Genomic DNA, 24,603 nt, shown 5'->3' with positions numbered 1-24,603 from the left:
AGCTTTTCAGACAATAAATATATTGCAGCAGGTTTTATGAACACTTCTTAATACATGCATTTGTTTTCTGGAAAATGTGGAAGAGAATTGTGCTTTTGAGGTCATTAACAAGAAAATTTTGTTATGTTTAATAGATATATATTTTTTTCAAAACAAGATTTTATGAAGAGTAAAGCTAAAGAGAGGACTGGGGGGAGAAGAGCCTTGAGAAAGAATATATAGGAATATATATATATCTACACATACAGTATAGGAGTGGAAGCTTATAATTGAATTCATCAAGATTTTTCAAATAACATGTAGAAAAACCAGATAAGAGCACCAATAAAATTTATTTCAACTTACAATGTGTATGTGTGTGTGTGGAGATAGACTGTAGAGTTTAGTTAAAAGTCTGTCTCTCTGTTCCAATAAGCATTAAATTGATCATTCTCATCTTCAATAAACTGAATGTAGGAGGTGAGGAAGTTTCTAATTCTCTTAGTTTTAATGTGGAAAAAAGTCATAAAACATTTTAAATTACACTGTTACTTAAGCTACCTCTGGTGAGGAGAAATGTTTCCTTTGAAATCATATAATGAAAAAATATGCTCTGGAATAAGCATTCTTAGGTTTTGACACTATAACATTTTCAAAAGTTATTTATAGATATTAAATAATTACTTCTGATCTTTTATCAAAGGTCAGGACCATGAAGTAGGGAGTATATAGAAAGTCTACTTTGCCAGTTTCATTATAACTTAATTGAATAGAAGTAGAAGGATGTTGGCCTTGGAGAACAGAATGAATCAGGGCAAAGAGAACACACCGGTCATAGCAACCACCCTCTTCCAGCAACACAAGAGAAGACTACATATGGATGTCACCAGATGGTCAACATCGAAATTAGATTGATTATGTTCCTTGCAGCCAAAGATGGGGAAGCTCTATACAGTCAGCAAAAACAAGACTGGGAGCTGACTGTGGCTCAGATTGTTAACTCCTTATTGCCAAATTCAGACTTAAATTGAAGAAAGTAGGGAAAACCACTAGAATATTCAGGTATGACCTAAATCAAATCCCTTACGATTATACAGTGGAAGTGAGAAATAGATTTAAGGGACTAGATCTGATAGATGGAATGCCTGATGAGCTATGGACACAGTTCGTGACACTGTACAGGAGACAGGGATCAAGACCATCCCCAAGAAAAAGAAATGCAAAAAGCAAAATGGCTGTCCGAGGAGGCCTTACAAATAGCTGTGAAAAGAAGAGAAGCGAAAAGCAAAGGAGAAAAGGAAAGACATACCCATTTGAATGCAGAGTTCCAAAGAATAGCCAGGAGAGATAAGAAAGCCCTCCTTAGCGATCAGTGCAAAGAAATAGAGCAAAACAATAGAGTGGGAAAGACTAGAGATCTCTTCAAGAAAATTAGACATACCAAGGGAACATTTCATGCAAAGACGGGCTCAATAAAGGACAGAAATGGTAGTGACCTAGCAGAAGCAGAAGATATTAAGAAGAGGTGGCAAGAATACACAGAAGAACTGTACAAAAAAGATCTTCATGACCCAGATAATCACAATGGTGTGATCACTCACTTAGAGCCAGACATCCTGAAATGTGATGTCAAGTGGATCTTAGGAAGCATCACTATGAACAAAGCTAGTGGAGGTTATGGAATTCCAGTCAAGCTATTTCAAATCCTAAAAGATGATGCTATGAAAGTGCTGCACTCAATATGTCAGAAAATTTGGAAAACTCAGCAGTGGCCACATGGCTGGGAAAGGTCAGTTTTCATTCCAATCCCAAAGAAAGGCAATGCTAAAGAATGCTCAAACTACTGCACAATTGCACTCATCTCACACACTAGTAAAGTAATGCTCAAAATTCTCCAAGTCAAGCTTTAGCAATACGTGAACTGTGAACTTCCAGATGTTCAAGCTGGATTTAGAAAAGGCCGAGGAACCAGAGATCAAATTGCCAACATCCGCTGGATCATCGAAAAAGCAAGAGAATTCCAGAAAAACATCTGTTTCTTCTTTATTGACTATGCCAAAGCCTTTACTCTGTGGATCACAATAAACTGTGGAAAATTCTGAAAGAGATGGGAATACCAGACCACCTGACCTGCCTCTTGAGAAACATAGTAATGTTATGGAAACATAACATTGACATATAACATGCAGGTCAGGAAGCAACAGTTAGAACTCGACACGGAACAACAGACTGGTTCTAAATAGGAAAAGGAGTACGTCAAGGCTGTATATTGTCACCCTGCTTATTTAACTTATATGCAGAGTACATCATGAGAAACGCTGGGCTGGAAGAAGCACAAGCTGGAATCAAGATTGCCAGGAGAAATATCAATAACCTGAGATATGCAGATGACACCACCCTTATGGCAGAAAGTGAAGATGAACTAAAGAGTCTCTTGATGAAAGTGAAAGAGGAGAGTGGAAAAAGTTGGCTTAAAGCTCGACATTCAGAAAACTAAGATCATGGCATCTGGTCCCATCACTTCATGGTAAATAGATGGGGAAACAGTGGAGACAGTGTCAGACTTTATTTTTCTGGGCTCCAAAATCACTGCAGATGGTGATTGCAGCCATGGAATTAAAAGACACTTACTCCTTGGAAGGAAAGTTATGACCAACCTAGACAGCATATTAAAAAGCAGAGACACTACTTTGCCAACAAAAGTCCGTCTAGTCAAGGCTATGGTTTTTCCAGTGGTCATATGTGGTATGGATGTGAGATTGGACTATAAAGAAAGCTGAGTGCAGAAGAATTGATGCTTTTGAACTGTAATGTTAGAGAAGACTCTTGAGAGTCCCTTGGACTGCAAGGAGATCTAACCAGTCCATCCTAAAGGAAATCAGTCTTGGGTGTTCATTGGAAGGACTGATGTTGAAGCTGAAACTCCAGTACTTTGGCCACCTGATGTGGAGAGCTGACTCATTTGAAAAGACTCTGATGCTGGGAAAGATTGAGGGCAGTAGGAGAAAGGGACAACAGAGAATGAGATGGTTGGATGGCATCACCAACACCATGGACATGAGTTTGGATAAACTCCAGGAGTTGGTGATGGACAGGGAGGCCTGGCCTGCTGCAGTCCATGGGGTCTCAAAGAGTTAGACATGATTGAGCATCTGAACTGAACTAAGAAGGATTAAATGATCTGTTTTGTTTCTAAACCGTGTTCCACTCCTATGCTAACATTAAAATGCATAGTTCTGGGTATAAAAATGGGGCCTGGTGAGGGTAGGTGGTCAGAGATGACTGCTGTCTCAATTTAGACAGAATGGTTTTCAGCAATTTAGATAGGCCTGTGGCTCTGGAATGCCTCATGGAAATTTGTCACCTGCAAATTATTTGTTTTAGTTGTTACAAATAGAGCACTGTTTAAAATTTAAAACTATTTAAGGGACTTCCCTGTGGTTGAGATGGTAAAGAATCTGCCTGCAGTGCAAGAGACCCAGGTTCGATCCCTGGGTCAGGAAGATCCTCTGGAGAAGAAAATGGCAATCACTCCAGAATTCTTGCCTGGAGAATCCCATAGACAAAGGAGCCTGGTGAGCTACATTCTGTGAGGTCGCAGAGTTGGACACGACTGCATGACTAACACTACTACTACTATTGTATTTAAAAACCACGAAAAGGCTGTTCAGTCTGTAAGATGTTCCATTTCCCATGAGTATGTCATCCAAGTAGAGCCTGTGAGAACAGAGCATCAAAGGAGAATGTTTGTTGCCAACTTAAATCATGCTGTTGTCAAGCTATGACACCAACTTAGCCTGTGTTACTTGAGGAAAATAGTATGCAAAGTAGAACCCAGTGAACTCACTGGGAAGCTGTGACCAGGTATTGTCTATACTGTTGCTTTTTGTTTAATTGCTGAGTCATATCTGAATCCCTTGGAACCCTATGAGCTGTAGCCCACCAGGCTCCTCTATCCTTGGTATTTCCCAGGCAAGAATACTGGAGTGGGTTGCCATTTACTACTCCAGGGGATCTTTCCAACCCAGGGACCAAACCCACATCTCCTGCATTGGCAGGCGAGTTCTTTACCACCAAGGAAGCCAGTCTATACAGTTGAGTGCAAATAATTCATAAATGTAACTCATCATTTGATGTATCGGAATTTTGAGACCAAACTGATTTAGTGATGTTGAAATGATGAAGTTAGAAAGAGATTTGCAAGAATTGTCCATAACATTACTAACAGCACTAGATTTTGTCACAGTTGGAGAGTTTGGAAGAATCTGTCCCACTTATGTTTGTTCATTTGTTTCTTCTGTAAATCTCCTCCCCATCTCATCACTTCCCTTAGGTAAGAAGTACACTTCCTTAGCCTTGGAAGTTAGGGCCTGTGAATTCTGACAGCTTGAGTATGTTGCATGAAAAACCGCTAAACAAGATACTGAAGTAACTCTAAATGAAAAACATCCATCAGGCACTTAAACTTTCTTTTTTTTTTTTTTTTAATTTTTTTATTAGTTGGAGGCTAATTACTTCACAACATTTCAGTGGGTTTTGTCATACATTGATATGAATCAGCCATAGATTTACACTTATTCCCCATCCCGATCCCCCCTCCCATCTCCCTCTCCACCCGATTCCTCTGGGTCTTCCCAGTGCACCAGGCCGGAGCACTTGTCTCATGCATCCCACCTGGGCTGGTGATCTGTTTCACCATAGATAGTATACATGCTGTTCTTTTGAAACATCCCACCCTCACCTTCTCCCACAGAGTTCAAAAGTCTGTTCTGTATTTCTGTGTCTCTTTTTCCGTTTTGCATATAGGGTTATTGTTACCATCTTTCTAAATTCCATATATATGTGTTACCTCTGAGATAGGAAATGAATAAGCATTTTTCGCCTTGAAGAGCTCTGTGTCTGGTTCAGGAAATATGCTGTGCAAACAAATAAAATATAACCCCAAACAGAAGCAAGAATGGGGTTCTAAAGCAGGATGGGACTCAATATCAATAGTTATACTAGGCGTGGGTGACTCCTTCAGAGTCAGCTCACTGGAAGGCATTTTATCTGGGTTTGTATTTTAAATGAAAATAGAAATTTTCCTGGAAAGCAAGGAGTAAAGCTGTTCCAAGATGAGAAATCCCCCTAAACAAAAAACCAAACAAAGCAAAAAGTTTTATCAATCATAAGTATCAGATGGAAGACAAAAGAGATGAAAAAATGTAAGGACACCAGTTTCAGACTTTGATATCATGTGGATATTGGAGCAGTAGGACAGGGAAAATTAAAGGAATAGTTGTGGGAAGAAAGGTCAGAAAAATGAATAACATAATGAGCTCCATTTAGTGATTAAACAAAGCACTGTCATGACAAGAAACAGATGGCATGCTCAAATTTGGGTAATTTATGGACAATGCATGATAAAGGAACAATTTACAGAGGAATGGGTAGGTTATAGATAAGCTACAAGCTACAGTAAGGTACGAAGGGGATTCTAACAAGCAGGTCATGGTCACCACCCCATGGGTAAAGGCAGGCAGCAATTATCTGAACATGGAGACAGATCTTTGTAGTAAAACCATCTTGAAGCATCTATGATTTTTGCTCAAAGGATGATCAAGATTTCTCAGGCAGCCCTGCAGGAAGGAACCTGGGGAAACAAATACGCTGTCCTTAGTTCTTTGTTTTTTCTATATATTAGTGTTCTCCATTGCTCAAACCCAAACAGCCAGGGTGTCACTGATATCTGCATACTATTCAACTGTCCTGGGTACAGAGTACAGAAAAAAACAAGGTTAGTATTTATTTAGAGAGGCCAACAGAAGATTTTTCAATACATGGGTCAACTTCCACCTTTAAGATTTGGTTGAATACAAATACCCTTTCCCAAGCAACTATTTTCCTCATAAAATACATTTCTATTGTTTTTTGATAACACTAGCAATAGGAATATATATATTCATAAGTTATAAATATGTCATCATGATATAAATATGTTTTGTTCACATACACAGAATCAACTCCCTGAAATTTCCCTTGTGTCTCATGAACCCATGTTAGGGTCAATTTATTCTCTTCCAGTGACATATTTGCTAGATTTTTTCCATCTGTTCCAAGCTGCAACATACTTAATGTGCTATAAATAATCCATTTAGTGTGACTTAGATAAAAAGTAATTATTATTGACTAGGTTCTAATTTCCCAAGGAATATTAAAAGTAAAATTATCAAATTATCTTTTTAGGAACAGTCCCAGATACAAGCTCATGGGGCAGTTTGTCTGCTGTAAATGCCAAATGTGTGAAAATTGTTTTCAAATACTGCCGGTTACCCAGTGCTGTAAACACCCCTATGACTCATGAGGCTCTGTAGAGAAGAAGCAATCGTTTGTCAGAGTTTATAGTCTAGAGAAACTTTACTATGAAAACACAATTTCATAAGATGACTGTGGGAACAAATATTAGAAATTTCTATCAACATGGTATGTATGGATCACTAAAGCATTTTGCCATTTCTTGAAACTATAGTATGGTAATTGGTGTGAATTATTCTTTTTGGTACTACTCAGTAAAGTTGTTTAAAAAGGATATAAAAGGCAAAATAGGTGTGTTTTCCATATAATGAACCACTTTTGAGAAGCTTATTTTTCTTATAAATACTTTCTAAAAATGGTAAGTCATTTCAGAAGGGTGAAGAATGACATAAGATAATGTTCAGTTACTTGATAAAAGTGTTAATAAATTATGGTGGAGCCTTAAAATAAAGGGTGGATGGGCCTGAAGACCCAGTGCCAGGAGGGATGTGGGAAGAAAACTTGCTTAACTAAATAGTGAAGGTTGAAACCTCAAATTACAGATTTGTTGAATTTCCAAACTGCTCTGTTTCTTTTGGATAGGATATTCATGTCAATTATATTTTGAAAGGAATTATTGGATTTTTGATATCATAGAAAAATCTCAAGAGATAAATCGTATAATTCTTTAATTATATAATAAACAGTATGGTATGATAAGAGGTGTGTTGAACTAATATTCAAAAGAGTTTAAGTTCTGATTCTGAAGTCATAAAGGACTGTGACTTTGGAAAAGTCATATAATCTGTCTGGGTTGCTGATGTTACAATTATTCTGGGCAGACCTTGTTAAAAAATGTATCATCTCTTTCACTTTTAATATTGGTTAATATTGACTTTATAACTTGGTCCTGAAAAAGACTAGTTTATTCATAAAAATTATAAAAAAAGAAAATAATGTAAAGGATGATGCAGTCCTTGCTTTCTTTGTCTTTCTTTTATTTTACTTATGATTAGCTATAAAGTATTTCACGGTAAAGGCTATAAGTGAATTTTTACTCCTAAGAAGCAGAGTACACAGTTCTTTTGAAATGTGCAATAAAATGTACTTAATAAGTACATTAAAATATAAAAACTAAAATGAAAATAATAAAAGTAGAATAAAATAAAAGTACAATAAAATGTACTTAGTAAACTGATGAGAGACAACAGGTTTAGTGGGATCCAAATAATTTGTTCCTTAAATGCTAGTTTACATACTTGTTTCACAAAAATTCTTGTAGATGTTTTAACACAAAGAGATTCCCAAGCCTTAATTTTAGACACCTAGAATCAGCCATGTCTGATGTAATCAGAATTTAAGTCCAAAACCTACCCAAGATAACTCTTCTGTGCAGACATAGAGAATGAACTTTCTAGACCACCACTACCGTCACCCCATAACCACTACCACACTCTGCACCTCAAAAACAGTGATTCTTTTTAAAATTTATTTATTGCTAATTGAAGGATAATTGTTTTACAGTGTTGTGTTGGTTTCTACCAAACATCAACATAAATCAGCCATAGTTTTACCCATGTCCCCGCCCACTTGAACATCCCTCTCACCTCGCTCCCCACCCCACCCCTAGGTTGTTACTGAGGCCCAGTTTGAGTTCCCTGGGTCATAGAGCAAATTCCCATTGGCTGTCTATTTCACATACGGTAGTGTATATTACCATGTTACTTTCTCCATACCTCCCACCCACTCCTTCCTCCCCCCACAGCCGTGTCCAGAAGTCTGTTCTCAATGTCTTTGTCTCCATTGCTGCTCTGTAAATCGGTTCATCAGTGCCATCTTTCTAGATTCCATATATATGCATAAGTATGAGATATTTATTTTACTCTTTCTGACTTGGATTTCTTGGTCATATGGTGTTTTTATTCCTAGTTTTTTAAGGAATCTCCATAGTCTTCTCCATAGTGGCTGTGTTAATTTGCATTCCCACCAACAGTGCAAGAGGGTTCCCTTTTCTCCACACCCTCTGCAGCATTTATTGTTTGTAGATTTTTTGATGATGGCCATTCTGACCAGTGTGAGAGGATATCTCATTGTAGTGCTGATTTGCATTTCCTTAGTAATGAGCAGTGTTGAGCATCTTTTCATGTGTTTATTAGCCATCTGTATGTCTTTGGAGAAATGCTTGTTTCAGTCTTTTCCCCACTTTTTGATTGGATTGTTTCTTTTCCTGGTTTGATTTGCATGAGCTGCTTGTGTATTTTTGAAACATAATCAGTTGTTTAACTGACAATCAACTTTGTCAGTTGTTTCATTTGCTATTAATTTTTCCCATTCTGAAAGTTGTCTTTTCACCTTGTTTATAGTTTCCTTTGCTGTGCAAAGCTGTTAGGTTTAATTAGGTCCCATTTGTATATTTTTGTTTTTATTTCCATTACTCTAGGAGGTGGGTCACAGAGTATCTTGCTATGATTTATGTCATAGAGTGTTCTGCCAATGTTTTCCTCTAAGAGTTTTGTAGTTTGTAGTCTTACATTTAGGTCTTTAATCCATTTTGAGTTTATCTTTATGTATGGTGTTAGGAAATGTTATAATTTCATTCTTTTACACGTTGCTGTCCAGACAAACAGCAATTCTTAACTGGGAGGCACAGACACTCTTTAGACTCTAAACACTAAATGTAGTAAAGAATAATAATAATTGTAATTGGAGGGATTTCAGATCAGAGTTTTAATGGTCCCTGAGCCTGCCTAGTTCATCAAAGTCCTAATCCCTAAGCTGCTAAGTCACTTTAGTCGTGTCCGATTCTGTGAGGCCCCAGAGAAGGCAGCCCACCAGGCTCCCCCGTCCCTGGGGTTCTCCAGCCAAGAACACTGGAGTGGATTGCCATTTCCTTCTCCAATGTGTGAAAGTGAGAAGTGAAAGTGAAGTCGCTCAGTCATGTCCGACTCTTAGCGACCGCATGGACCGCAGCCTACCAGGCTCCTCCATCCATGGGATTTTCCAGGCAAGAGTACTGGAGTGGGGTGCCACTGCCTAATCTCTATAGAGCCTTAAAAAAAAAAAAACATTAGCAATGTATGTTGCTCTGCTCCTGTTTTCATGGAAAGCAAGCTTGGAATTTAAGTGTTTGGATTGTAATATACTAGAAAGACTCAAATTCTAGTATTCTCTGGGAAGAACATAAAGCAAGAAAAAAGAGAATGATGTTTTCTGACTGATAAGGGGACAAGGATGTAACAGTAGACCAATTATATAATGATAATTAGGCCACATGCAGTGTTGTGTAAATTCTAACAAACGTGGTGAATGTGTTTATAGCATAAAAGTAAAAGTACATCTTCCTGAAATAAACATTATGTAGCCAAATCAAGGATGTAGTTTACTATAGCAGAATTTTTTTACTAGTGTCACTTCATTACAAACCTCATGATATACATTAAGCTTTTATATGTTGAGGAATAGATAAAAATTTTTGGTTAAGATTAACTCTCACAGCAACAAGAATATATTAAGCACTTACACATTTAACCTTAAAAATATCTTTACCCTCCAAAGTTGTTTCTTTTTTTTTATTTTCCACTTTTGTGATAATTAGAATGAAAAGATATACTCTACCATCCTCTTTGTTGAAAGTCCTAAAGTGAAACCCCTAAAAAACAGATGAAAAAGGGAAACCTTTTTGGCTGCTTGAGTAAGAGGATCAGTTTGAAGTGAGCATATCCTGACTTCTGGCAGTAAGTAGATATTTTGTATGTTACAAGCATTAGGATGGTCATGAGAAAAGAATACTAAGAAACAGAAATGTGATGTAGGCCAAAGCAAAATATTTCCCTGAGGTTAGTTATAATTGATCTGTTTTCTCAAGTAGATACATAAGAGTAAGAAAAACTGGGAAACTGTGTTCTGCAATTTCACATTTGCCAAGACAAATGTTTGGCTTAGGATCAAGGCATGTTATTTTTGGTCATACAAGGACTACAGAAGTCCTTAACCCTTTAACGCTTGAATTTTTATGAGACATGTAGTAACTATTTGATTAATTCAGTAAGATAATTTTCTTGTAGTGATCTTTAGTTTCCTATAATATTAACCTCGAATTAGTCCATGTTGTAGTCTTATTTTTATTTCACAACAGTCTTATGCAAAATGAGTATAAAACAGAAAAAGTGGGGGAAAATTTGCTAGTAGATTCCATTTCATATATATATTTATAAATGAAAGACAAAAGTAGACAAAGATGAATTTATTTCAACAGTATTTTGTTATTTTCAGTGTATAATTATTGTTCTCCTTAATTAAATTTATTCTTAAATATTTGTTCTTTAGTGCTATCAAAAATGGAATTTTTAATTTCAGCTTTTATTTTTAATTGCTAGTGTATAGAAATTCAATTTTTCATATTTATCTTCTACCATTGCAAGCAGTGTGATGAAACTTAATAGGACTAGTTTGTGTGTTTGTATTAAGATTTCTCTTAGAAAATATCATGCCATTGTGAATGGAGATAATTGTGTTGCATCCTTTCCTGTCTGAATTGTATTGCTTTTTCCTACCTAATTGCCCTAAAAGATCCTCTAGTATATTGTCAAATAGAAGTGATGGAAGCAGATATCTTGGCCTTGCTTTTAATCTTAGGTTGTGGTATATTCAGTCTTTTACCATCAAACATGATGTTAGCTGTGTATTTTTAATAAATACCTTTTTCTTTCTTTTTTTTTTTTTTTTTTACTAATTTTTGAGTGTTTTAATCAATGAAGTGTGCTGTATTTTGACAAATGTTTTTTCTTTGTTAAGATGACCATGGGCTTGTTAAAAAGAATTCATTTGAACCAGTTCTAATGAGATGGATGAAACTGGAGCCCATTATATAGAGTGAAGTAAGCCAGAAAGATAAAGAACATTACAGCATACTAACACATATATATGGAATTTAGAAAGATGGTAACGACAACCCTATATGCAAAACAGAAAAAGAGACACAGAAGTACAGAACAGACTTTTGAACTCTGTGGGAGAAGGTGAGGGTGGGATATTTCAAAAGAACAGCATGTATACTATCTATGGTGAAACAGATCACCAGCCCAGGTGGGATGCATGAGACAAGTGCTCGGGCCTGGTGCACTGGGAAGACCCAGAGGAATCGGGTGGAGAGGGAGGTGGGAGGGGGGATCGGGATGGGGAATACGTGTAAATCTATGGCTGATTCATGTCAGTGTATGACAAAACCCACTGAAAAAAAAAATAAATAAAGGGAAAAAAAAAAGATGACCATGGGCTTAATTTGTATAGTATATATAATAACATATATTATACACACAGAATATAAGATGTTTGTCTTTAATCTCTTTAGGTTGAAGAAAATGAACTTTTGCTATTGAGAGTTGAAATTAATGTGGTATCACTGCTAAATAGACTTACTTTCTACAGTACTTCTGAAAGTTTCTCCTCCACAAATGCCAATATTTTGATATCTTTTATCAAAATTATATGATTCATATGTAATTGTATGCATTGAATCAAGAGTATGCCTGACAAGAATGAAGTACCTTTTCAATGAAGCGTTGATGAGAACTGAATTTTCCACTTAAAATTTTATGAATCTGATGACCATAAGAATTTACATAGGGTAGCTTTTTACTCAGTAATTTTCAAATCTGGTATTATCTTTACCACTCATATTCAGTGCTAAACACAGATGATGTAGGGCATACTGTACTGTAGTACCTCTGGCCTTGCATTTTTGTTTAACAAACGAAAGTTTCAACACAGTGGCTGGTTATAAAACTGTCAGGTGTTTTTCCAGTTCACATATGTTTTGTCATAATGAAGGTAACAAGTTGTGACACTGAGTTAAATAATTGAAAGGATTCTTGGGACTTCGTAGGGCATACACATGTGAGAATTTTAGAAAGGGTAAAGAAACTAGCAGTAGAAAGAGTACCAGCAGTGTCTAGCAGTTAGGGCTTCCGTAGTAGCTAGGGCTTCTCTGGTGGCTCAACGGCTAAAGAACCTGCCTGCAATGCAGGAGACCCCAGTTTGATTCCTGGGTCGGGAAGATCTGTCGGAGAAGGGATAGGCTACCCACTTCAGTATTCTTGGGCTTCCCTTGTGGCTCAGTCAGTAAAGAATCCGCCCACAATGCGGGAGACCTGGGTTCGATCCCTGGGTTGGGAAGATTCCCTAGAGAAGTGAAAGGCTACCCACTCCAGCATTCTGGCCTGGAGAATTCCATGGAATGTATAGTCTATGGGGTTGCAAAGAGGTGGACATGACTGAGTGACTTTCACTTTTTAAGATATCCGGGCATAGTCCTTACTTGTCCTTTGTGGGTCTCATAGAACATGCATTGTTTTTATATTATGAGCACCTAAGATATGTAAAGGACACCATGTTTTCAGGGAAATCAATGAATGAGTTCACTGAAGGGGCTTTTATGTCCTGCTGGTCATGGAGCTAAATCCAGGCCATGTAAGTACATATGTATGTGATAAACAAGGCAGACAAGCTAGTACAGGGTGCTTCCAAGGGAATTTTGTGTTTTCAACATCAGAATAAAATTCATTAGCTAGTAAATTTCATCTTTATCTTGGCGAAATGTTGTTAGACTTCCAAACATCCCTGGAGATCAGCAGAGCTACCTGAGTTCAGTTGCATGTTAAATATATTCTTGTATAACTGTATGTGAACATTATGATTAACTATAAAATGTACTTCTTTAAACCTAAACTAAATGAACAACTCCAAACTCAATTTTTCTTAAACTAGATCTCCAAAATACCTGAGGCTACTCTATACTCAATTAAAAGGATGAGAAATATGATCCAGAAGTTGGAATTGAAAAAGAAAGAAATTTAATTAAAATTATCTTATCACTTTTTATTTTCAAAATCTTACTCATAGTCATCTTACAAACACGACCATAGGCACATATTACTAATACTTATTGGAGCAGGTCTATGTACATAATAAGCAGCCTCAAAGTTTAAATACGGTTAGATTCATGGGGAATTTTTCTTTGACAAGTTAATTTACCATCTGAGCCACCAGGGAAGCCAATCCACCTGCAAAGCAGGAGACCAAGTTTCGATCCCTGGGTTGGAAAGATCCCCTGGAGAGGGTCCATCTATGTTGCTCTGGAGGACGGTACAGCAACCCACTCCAGTATTCTTTCCTGGAGAGTTCCATCGACAGAGGAGAATGTAAAATTGGATATTAGAAATCACTGGTTGTCAAGTCCATGTGGCATGTTCCTTTACAGAGTCATGAATCCATACTTGTCTTACTACTTCTTAACCTTTCATTTCCAGTCCGCTGCTATGTTGAGGTAAATATTCCTTTCTTTGAATGGGAATGTCCCTGAGCATGGTTCAAGAATCCAGCCAGACTAAAAGCTCCTCTAGATAATCTGATCAACTTCATAGCTATTTTTTAGTCATCTTCATATTTTTTTATCACCCTGCCAAACACCATGACTATTTAAAAATAGACTTGTTTTATTGAGCAATTTAGTTCCACACTGACTTGAAGTTCTTTACCCCCAAAAGCCCACAATTTTAATTTACTATGTTTTGCATATTAAAACATGACAAATTAAATTATTTTGCTTCGTTTCTTCCCAACACTTAGGAGGATTCCCTGTGGTGCCTCTGTCCATTCTCCAACAATCCAGTGAGAAAGGACAAAAATCAATTTTAAAATAAGTTTCTCCTTGCATGTTGCCTTTGAAATTTTAGAAATCATGGATATGAGTGATGTTTTATGCTGGGTGCAGTTAAATGATTGTCAAAAGGGAGCTATAAATCATTAGAAATTGAGTTTATGGAAGCAAACTCTGATGTAATTAGAGAAATTTTCTGGATAAAAGTAAAATATGAGTTGAGATTGATATGCAGTGATTCATATGTCAGTGAGAGAAAAGACTGGAAAGTGGATTGGAGGAGCCAAATCCGTAAGGTTTTGAAATCTAAACTTTTCAGTTTTTCTTTTTAAAAAAATTTTTTTTGTGGCTGTGCTGAGTCTTAGCTGTGGCACACAGGCCCTTCGTTGTGGTCTGCAGGCTTTCTCTAGGCGGGCTATTTCAAGATGAGGTGCCCAGGCTTCTCCTTGCAGGGGTTTCTCTTGTTTCACAGCATGGGCTCTAGGCCACGTGGGTTCAGTCGTTGTGTTACAGGGACTTAGCTGCTCCACGTCATGTGGGATCTTCCTGGACAATGGATCGAATCCACGTCCTCTGCATTGGTAGGTGAATTCTTAATAAATGGACTGCCAGGGAAACCCCCTAAACTTTTTAGTATTGACTCTATATTGGATAGTAGGTTTCTCAGCAGAAACTAGACATAATAAGAACTATAAGTAAGCAAACTCAACTCAACAGCTGTGAGAGAGAGAGAAAGCTGAAGAGAATGAGGAACCAGTTAAGATACCACTAAGACAGTGGAAGACCAAGTGAAAGGAATCAAAAGGCAAGTAGCTAAGAGAGATATGAATAAGCTTGAAAAGAAAACTTTCTGTTGACCTTTATCAAAATGTTGAAAAAGATCTATGATGTTGGTACCTAATTGAAAAGGTAAAATTTTAAGCTATTTAAGAGACACGCACATAAATCTCATGCCACATGAAACGCCACTGAATTTCACATATTAGTCTTACTAAGAACAAGTTTAAACTTCTCACTAACCTAATGATCACATTTGGATCTTTTCAATACTCACTTGTAGATATTCACAGCAGGTCGGAGATATTAGGAATTAGAATCATAACACATTTCCCATGTTTAACTTGGTTCAGTCTGCCATCATAAATTTAACATAGCAACTTATTTTCCTGATGGGCATGTATTTTATCATTATGCATGAATTTTTCAATGAAATGTGCATTATTGCAAAAGAACCATAGATACATGTGCTTATAGTCAGTATCAGCCGTGCACAAAATGAATAAATTCTAATGACATGTGTCTCTTCTTCATAGCTAGACCTAGAATTGAGATTTTCCTGGAAAAAAATTCAATCTCCTCTCCCTCAGGAATTTGGAATAAAACCTAGCAAACATCTGGGTTTTCTGTCAAAGGCAAATAACCTATGCTTAGAATCATCACATTCCCAGGATATAAGGTTCTGTTTTACTTTATCTTCATTGCAAAGTCATTCCCATTGCAAGTATTTCTTGAAGTTGCTAAAAATGGTATGACCACTGGACAGACAATTAGTATCATTTTCTCCCATAATCTAATTATGTATTAATATTGCAGCAGTGATGCCTGTAATGAGTAAAATTTTTCATGACACCCAAATAATCATTCAGAATAGTGAAGAGAATAAATTGATATACATTGATTTTCTACTAAATGCCAGGCACTGTGGTTAATGATTCGTATTTATGATCTCACATATTACTTAGAATATCCATGGAATAATATATTACTGTCCTCAATTGATTTGTGAGTGAATTAAAACACAGATTATGCAATTTGCCCAAAGTCATAGAGATAGCAAATGAAGCAGAAATGTGGATCTGTCAGTCTAATGGCATACACTGGTCACTTCTACTATAATGGCATAATTTGAAATAAACTTTTATTGAACACCTCCCAAGATGGTGCTTCAGAGTTCATCGCTGCTAAAGAGAAAGTGATTTTGTATTTCTTTTTTCTCTAGTCCCATAAAAGATAGATGGAATCAGATAGCAGTGTACAGAATAATCAACCATTGATGACTCTTTTTTTTACAACTGTTTCATCTTCCAACTAATTCTACTGATCTCTAACAGCAATACTTTATGCTTCAAGCTTACCTATTCCCACTGTAATAATTTTTTAATTGTGGTAAACATGCTTAATGTGAGAGCTAATCTCTTAACAAATTATTAAATACATCTACAGTATTGTTAACACATAGGCACAAAGTAGTACAGCAGATCTCTAGAACTTATTAATCTTGTATAACTAAGACTTTATGCCCATTGAACAGCAACTCCCCATTTCCTCCTCCCCATTTCCCCCCTCCCCATCAACTCTAGAAACCACCATCTCTACTCTACTCTCTATTTCCATAGGTTTGACTATTCTAGTAACTTCATATATGTGGAATCACTCAGTGTTTATCTTTCTGTGACCAGTTTATTTCTCTTATCATACTGCACTCTAAGTTCATCCATGTTGTCACAGATAACAGAAATATCTCCCTTTAGGAGGCTGAATAATATCCCACTGAATGTGTATGCTACATCCCGTTTATCTGTTGATGGACATTTAGGTTACTTTCACATTTTGGCTATTGTGAATAATGCTGCAATGAACAGGAGAGTGCAGAAATCCATTTGATATCTTGATTTCAATTTTTGGAGGCCTACACTTAGAAATAGGATTGCTAAATCTCATGGTGGTACTATTTTTCTTTTCTTTTTTTCTTAGATTCTGCCTAATTCAATGTACTTTATTTTTGTTTTCTTTTTTTCATTTATTTTTATTAGTTGGAGGCTAATTACTTTACAATATTGTAGTGGTTTTTGCCATACATTGACATGAATCAGCCATGGATTTTCATGTGTTCCCCATCCTGAACCCCCCTCCCACCTCCCTCCCCATCCCATCCCTCTGGGTCATCCCAGTGCACCAGCCCCGAGCACTTGTCTCATGCATCCAACCTGGACTGGTGATCTGTTTCACACTTGATAATATACATGTTTCAGTGCTGTTCTCTCAGATCATCCCACCCTCGCCTTCTCCCACAGAGTCCAAAAGTCTGTTCTATATGTCTGTGTCTCTTTTTCTGTCTTGCGTTTAGGGTTATCGTTACCATCTTTCTAAATCCATATATATGCATTAGTATACTGTATTGGTGTTTATCTTTCTGGCTTACTTCACTCTGTATAATGGGTTCCAGTTTTATCCACCTCATTAGAATTGATTCAAATGTATTCTTTTTAATGGCTGAGTAATATTCCATTGTGTATATGTACCACAGCTTCCTTATCCATTCGTCTGCTGATGGACATCTAGGTTGCTTCCATGTCCCGGCTATTATAAACAGTGCTGCGATGAACATTGGGGTACATGTGTCTCTTTCAGTCCTGGTTTCCTCGGTGTGTATGCCCAGGAGTGGGATTGCTGTTGAGGAAACTCTATATTGTTTTCCATACTGGTTGCACCACTTTACATTCCAACCAACAGTGTATAAGGCTTCCACTTTCTCCACATCCTTACCAATATTTTTTCCCTTATAATAGTCATGCTTCTACTAAAGGAAGCTTTTTAAAAAATTTTGGCTGTGCTGGGTCTTTGTTGCTGTGTGGGCTTTTCTCTAGTTGCAGAGAGTGGGGTCACTCTCTAGTTGCAGCTCACAGGCTTCTCATTGCCGTGAGTTCTCTTGTTGCAGAGCGTGGACTCCAGTAGCTCCCAGGTTCTAGAGCACAGGTTCCATAGTTGTGGCGCATAGGCTTAGTCGTTTCGTGGCATGTGGAATCCTCCCAGATCAGGGATTGAACCTGTGTCTTCTGCATCGACAGGCAAATTCTTTACCACAGAACCACCAGAGAAGCCCTAAAGGAGGGCTTTGAGTCCCTGAAGTATAGAGGAATTAACTTCCTATGGAATGAACTTTGAACAGTGACAGGCAGGAAATGGGAGGGAGCCAGGTAAATGACACTGATGCTGGGAAAGATTGAAGGCAGGAGAAGTGGGCAACAGAGGTGAGATGACTGGATGGCATCATCAACTCAGTGGACATGAATTTGAGCAAACTCTGGGAGATAGTGAAGGACAGGGTAGCATGGCATGCTGCCGTCCCTGGGGTTGCAAAGAGTCAGACACAGCTGAGGACTGAACAACTCGAGGCAAATGCATTCCTCCAATCCCCGTTTCCATGTAGGAATGGTTTCTCTGTATCCACACGAGAGACTTCTATGCTCCATGTGAACACACCATACCTCTTTCCTTCATCCTCACTGTCCTATATTTGTGATGGCCAGATAAAGTGTCAGCATTCTACTCTTTGATTTGGGCTCTGCCGCCTAATGCTTTGAATTTCTGAAATGAAACACTGTCTCCTCCTCCTCCTCATTATTACTCTTACTAATGTATATTAATTGCTACATATGTCTTGGCTTGAGTTTTGCAGAGATACTATAATATGAAGTGAGCCTATATTAATTTTAATTAGCTAACATACATCTATCTTTACTTTACAAGCTTCTCTTTTAAAATAACAGATGTTGGTATAAATAATCAACCTGGAGGTTAACATAAACTATACGTGTTTTCAGTATGTGTCTTTTTTGAAGATTTTTTTTTCAATTTTTTTTTCAGTTCTATCATCTCACCTCAATTAAACCCCATAAGAAAACACAAAGTAAATGTAAAATTACAGTTAATAATTGAGGCTTGAATTATGACTCCCTCTAGTTTCCTGAGTGTCTTAGATAATCTCTTTACTCACACACTCCACACCCTGTGCTCTGTGATGATTTAATTCTTTACACATTTTCTTACCCAGGTATTTTTTGCCATGATAGTTTTACAGAAAATGTGTCATATACATACTTGTTTGACTTTGTCTTTTTTTTTCCTGTTTATAACATTATAATAATAAGGGATTTGGTTTAGGTCATACCTGAATGGGGCTTCCCTGAAAGCTCAGTTGGTAAAGAATCCACTTGCAATGCAGGAGACCCTGATTCGTATTCCTGGGCTGGGAAGACCTCTGGAGAAGGGATAGGCTACTCACTCCAGTTTTCTTGGGCTTCCCTTGTGGCTCAGCTGGTAAAGAATCTGCCTGCAGTGTGGAAGACCTGGGTTTGATCCCTGGGTTGGGAAGATTCCCTGGAGTAAGGGAACAGCTACCCACTCCAGCATTGCGGCATGGAGAATTCCATGTACACAGTCCATGGGGTCACAAAGAATCGGACACGACTGAGGGATTTTTAGTTTCTTTCATGTTTATTATCAAAATACTAACATCTTTCAGTTTTTCCTATGTTTATTCAAAATATTTTCTTTAAGAGATAAAATAATACATTTGGAGTTTGTCTTCTTTATATTTCTTCAGAGTCTTTTTCTAGGTGCAACTTAGAAACCAGACAATAGAGTATATTTTCCCTGTTCATATGTTATGCTTTTGTTCCAGGCATGTTTATTCACAGGCAAATATTTTTCAGTGAATTGGTCAAATTTACATGAATTTCACACTATACATGTATTTCTGCACCTTGCCAATTTTCCTCAGTATCTTCTTAAAATATCTATCTAACTTTAAATATTTATTCGATTTAATTAACTAATTACAACACCTATGTTGTATTCAGGGGCTATGTTTTTCTTTCGAGTTTGTGTTGTTTTTGAAGCTTCTATAAAAGGCCATACATAATGATGGATTATATCTACATTCAGAACACAATACTTAGTCAAATAGCCATCTGTTCATTCCTTGTTTTTATGCAAATAACTTAGGTCATTTATCTGAAGCTGAGACAGAAAATATAGATTTCAAGAAAATAAAAATTATGAAAATATTGTATATTCTCAAAAGGTAGAGATGATGCTCACAGAGTCGTAAAATCATGTTGCTAAAAGGGATTTGGGAATTTTTCTCCTCTTTCATGCAAATATTTGAAACTGGGTTGAATGTGGTCTCCTTACCATAGTAGCATGATTTTAATTTTTAAACAGGAGCATACTCCCTCCTACATTCACTCCTTAACTCTTAACTTCTTACCTCCTTTTTTAGATTCTTTCTTTGTGGCATGTATATTACTTTTTCTCTCCAAACTGAATGCCTCTCTTGGCTTTTCGATAAAAGGTGCTGCTTCTATCATTGTGTCCTTGTTCTGAGCAGTTAAGTTGGGTTTTCAGTGAGCCGGTTCTCTGGGGTCAGTCTGACCCTCTACTATGCAGACATCTGATTTGGGGCAAGATATTTTACCCCCTTGTGTCTCAGTCAATTCAGGTATAAAATGGAATATAAAAATAATTTCCTCAAGGAGTATTATATGAATTCTGTTTAGCCATCATTATGCTTAAGCAGCTCAGGCAAGTAGAATAAGCTTGGGTCAGTCTTAGTTTCATAACCCAGTTTCACCATTTACCAATTACTCTTTGACACTGGGTAAGTCATAATTTCTGAAAATCTCAGTTCTTCAGCTTTTATACAAGAGAATTCATATATACTTAATATTTTAAAAAACATACAAAATGAATGAAGTACTGATGCACACTGCAGCATGGGCGAATCTTGAAAATACTATGCTAAGTGAAAGAAAGAAAGTGCAGTGTCTCAGTCGTGTCCGACTCTTCGCAACCCCATGGACTGTAGCCCACCAGGTTCCTCTATCCATGAGATTTTCCAGGCAAGAGTACTGGAGCGGGTTGCCATTTCCTTCTCCAGAGCACATGTACTATGTGGTGAATGTGAAATAAACAATGATATGAAATGTCCAGGATAGGCAACATAATACTTTGGCCATTGATGAGAAGCTGAACCATTGGAATAGACCCTGATGCTGGGAATGATTGACGGCAAAAGGAGAAGCAGGCAGCAGAGGATGAGATGGTTAGGCAGCATCACCGACTTAGTGGACATGAATTTGAGCAAACTCCAAGAGATAGTAAAGGGCAGAGGAGCCTGGCATGCTATAGTCCATGAGGGTCACGAAAGGTCAGATACGACTTGGTGACTGAACAACAAAAATGTATAGAGAAAATAGATTTGTGGTTACCTAGGACCGGGGGAGATAATGATAATTGGGAGATGACAGCTAAAGATTTAGTGCTTCTTTTTGGCACAATTAAAATATTTTGATTGTCATTGTATAGCTCTGTAAACATAGTACCAAAAATCTTTACACTCTAAATATGTGACTTATGTCAATTATATTTCAATAAAGCTGTTAAAAGCACAGTAGAGAAAATCAATAATCCAAAATTGGTTGTTCAAAAAGACAGAAAAGGAAATTGACAAATTACTATCCAGAAGTCAGACAATATGAGGAACAAAATGAGGGAATATCCAAGTTACTAAAATATGGCATGAAAAGACATACTACTACTGAGTTTATAGGGATTAAGTGGCATAAAAGGGACAGCTTAAAATGATGTTGTTGAAAGATCATTTATTTCCCACATTTAAACTCTACAACAAATGTTAGTCAAAGAGGAAGTTAGCCCTCCTGTTATTAACTCTCTTTAATTTAGTGGTCAGCTTTGATATAGGCATAAGCTACCTAGGAACATACACCGGATTTGAAGGGGACTTGAGTTCCTCTCAAGGTTCCTTCAACTTTGAGTAAGTTATCTACTATATAGATACATAAAAGATGTTATTCATCTCTGAAGTAAAAATAATATCATCCTTTATAGTATTGCTGAGATAATTCACATGCTAAATTATCTTATGCAGCTGCTGTGAGCCACTACATCAATTGATAGGAAGTTTTATATGATAGAGCAGTACTTTGAATAAAGAAATTAATAGGTTTTGATGAGCAAGAGAATAAAGGGAAACATGGAAAAATCAAAGTGTCATTGACTAGCAAGTAGGTGAGATGAATAATAGCATCTAAGGAATAAATGGTAATATCACTAGGGAAATAAATTTAAATTTTCCTTTGAAGAAGATGGGATTTTGCAACTTGAGTTTGAATTTATGTTAAGATGTCTAATTGGATTATTCCAGTAATGGGAATTATAAGCAGATATAAAGGAGACCTTGAGTTTTTAAAATTTAAAATCCAGGCCTTTGTGCATAAAACTAAATGTTAAAGTATGATTTGGTGAGTTTTACATTGAACTGAGGATAAAGAAATAAAGGCCAGCACATCAGACTGAAATTTCAAAGAATGCTCAAATTTGAAAAGAAAAAGCATGAAATGTATCAAACTTAGAGAAATAGAAAAAATAAGCATTATTTATAATAAGTCAGAGAAAAATTGATTTATTGAAATAATTGTACTAGGTTAAGGCTAGTAAAGCATATTAGGGAAATAAAATTTTAAAAGTATTTTAAAGAGTACAGAGACTGGCAAGAATGGGTTATATTGATTTCAATATACAAGGTGAGTTTGATAGTTGAATTAAAATGGGAAGTTACATAAGTATATATGTAAGTTTAATTTTGTCATATATTCTTCTTAAATCTAGGAACATTTTCTCATCTTTCTCTGGCCATGTTTTTGGCATTTGTGGCTCCATATACTACCATTCTTTCCCTTTGTCTGCCAGCCACACTAGGCTACTTGCTGTTTCTCAGCCATGCCAAGTACCCTCCAATTTCAAGGTATTTGAACCCAAGTTCTGTTCTGTGCCCACAGTACTCTTCTACCTGGTACTTGGATGGCTAGTCTCTCAATTTATTTGAATTCCTTTAAAAATGTCACCTCTTCAAAGCATCCTTTCCTAAAACTCATATAAAATGTCTTTTACTCTGATTACACTCCTTATTGCTCTTTTCTGCTTTATGTTTTTCTTTATAACTCAATACTACCTGATTTCATATAACTCATTGACTCCTTAAACATCAATGATTCAGTGTTTTTACCACTGTATGTCTGACATTAGAAAAGTATTTGGAACATCAGTTCAGTTCAGTCACTCAGTCGTGTCCAACTCTTCGTGACCCCATGGACCTCAGCACACCAGGCCTCCCTGTCCATCACCAACTCCTGGAGTTTACCCAAACTCATGTCCACTGAGTTGGTGATGCCATCCAACCATCTCATCCTCTGTCGTCCCTTTCTCCTCCTGCCCTCAATCTTTCCCAGCATCAGGGTCTTTTCAAATGAGTCAGCTCTCCACATCAGCTTCAACATCAGTCCCTCCAATGAACACCCAGGACTGATCTCCTTTAGGATGGACTGGTTGGCTCTCCTTGCAGTCCAAGGGACTCTCAGGAGTCTTCTCCAACACCACAGTTCAAAAGCATCAATTCTTTGGCACTCAGCTTTCTTTATAGTCCAACTCTCACATCCATACATGACTACTGAAAAAACCATAGCTTTGACTAGATGGACCTTTGTTGGCAAAGTAATGTCTCTGCTTTTTAATATGCTATCTAGGTTGGTCATGACTTTCCTTCCAAGGAGTAAGTGTCTTTTAATTTCATGGCTGCAATCACCACCTGCAGTGATTTTGGAGCCCAGAAAAATAAAGTCTGCAACTGTTTCCACTGTCTCCCCATCTATTTCCCATGAGGTGATGGGACCAGGTGCCATGATCTTAGTTTTCTGAATGTTGAGCTTTAAGCCAACCTTTTCACTCTCCTCTTTCACTTTCATCAAGAGACTCTTTAGTTCTTCTTCACTTTCTGCCATAAGGGTGGTGTCATTTACATATCTGAGGTTATTGATATTTCTCCCAGCAATCTTGATTCCAGCTTGTGTTTCCTCCAGCCCAGTGTTTCTCAAGATGTACTCTGCATAGAAGTTAAATAAACAGGGTGACAATATACAGCCTTGACATACTCCTTTTCCTATTTGGAACCAGTCTGTTGTTCCATGTCCAGTTCTAACTGTTGCTTCCTGACCTGCATACAGATTTCTCAAGAGGCAGGTCAGGTGGTCTGGTATTCCCATCTCTTGAAGAATTTTCCACAGTTTATTGTGATCCACACTGTCAAAGCCTTTGGCATAGTCAATAAAGCAGAAATAGATGTTTTTCTGGAACTCCCTTGCTTCTTTGATGATCCAGCAGATGTTGGCAATTTGATCTCTTGTTCCTCTGATTTTTCTAAAACCAACTTGAACATCTGGAAGTTCACGGTTCATGTATTGCTGAAGCCTGGCTTGTAGAATTTTGAGCATTACTTTACTAGCATGTGAGATGAGTGCAATTGTTCAGTAATTTGAGCATTCTTTGGCATTGCCTTTGGAATTAGAATTGGATTGGAATGAAAACTAACCTTTTCCAGTCCTGTGGCCACTGCTGAGTTTTCCAAATTTGCTGGCATGTTGAGTGCAGCACTTTCACAGCATCATCTTTTAGGATTTGAAATAGCTCAACTGGAATTCCATCACCTCCACTAGCTTTGTTCGTAGGAATGCTTCCTAAGGCCAACTTGACTTCACCTTCCAGGATGTCTGGCTCTAGGTGAGTGATCACACCATCGTGATTATCTGGGTCATGAAGATCTTTTTTGTACAGTTCTTCTGTGTATTCTTTCCACCTCTTCTTAATACCTTCTGCTTCTGTTAGGTCCATACCATTTCTGTCCTTTATTGAGCTCATATTTACATAAAATGTTCCCTTGGTATGTCTAATTTTCTTGAAGAGATCTCTAGTCTTTCCAATTCTATTGTTTTCCTCTATTATACTTGGAACATAATTGGTGCTTATTATGGGTTGAGCTGTATCCCCGCACAAAAGAC

Source organism: Cervus elaphus, chromosome 2 (genome assembly GCF_910594005.1).
Source record: "Cervus elaphus chromosome 2, mCerEla1.1, whole genome shotgun sequence".
NCBI classification, from domain to species: Eukaryota; Metazoa; Chordata; class Mammalia; order Artiodactyla; family Cervidae; genus Cervus; species Cervus elaphus.
Note: the sequence above shows the minus strand (reverse complement) of the source record.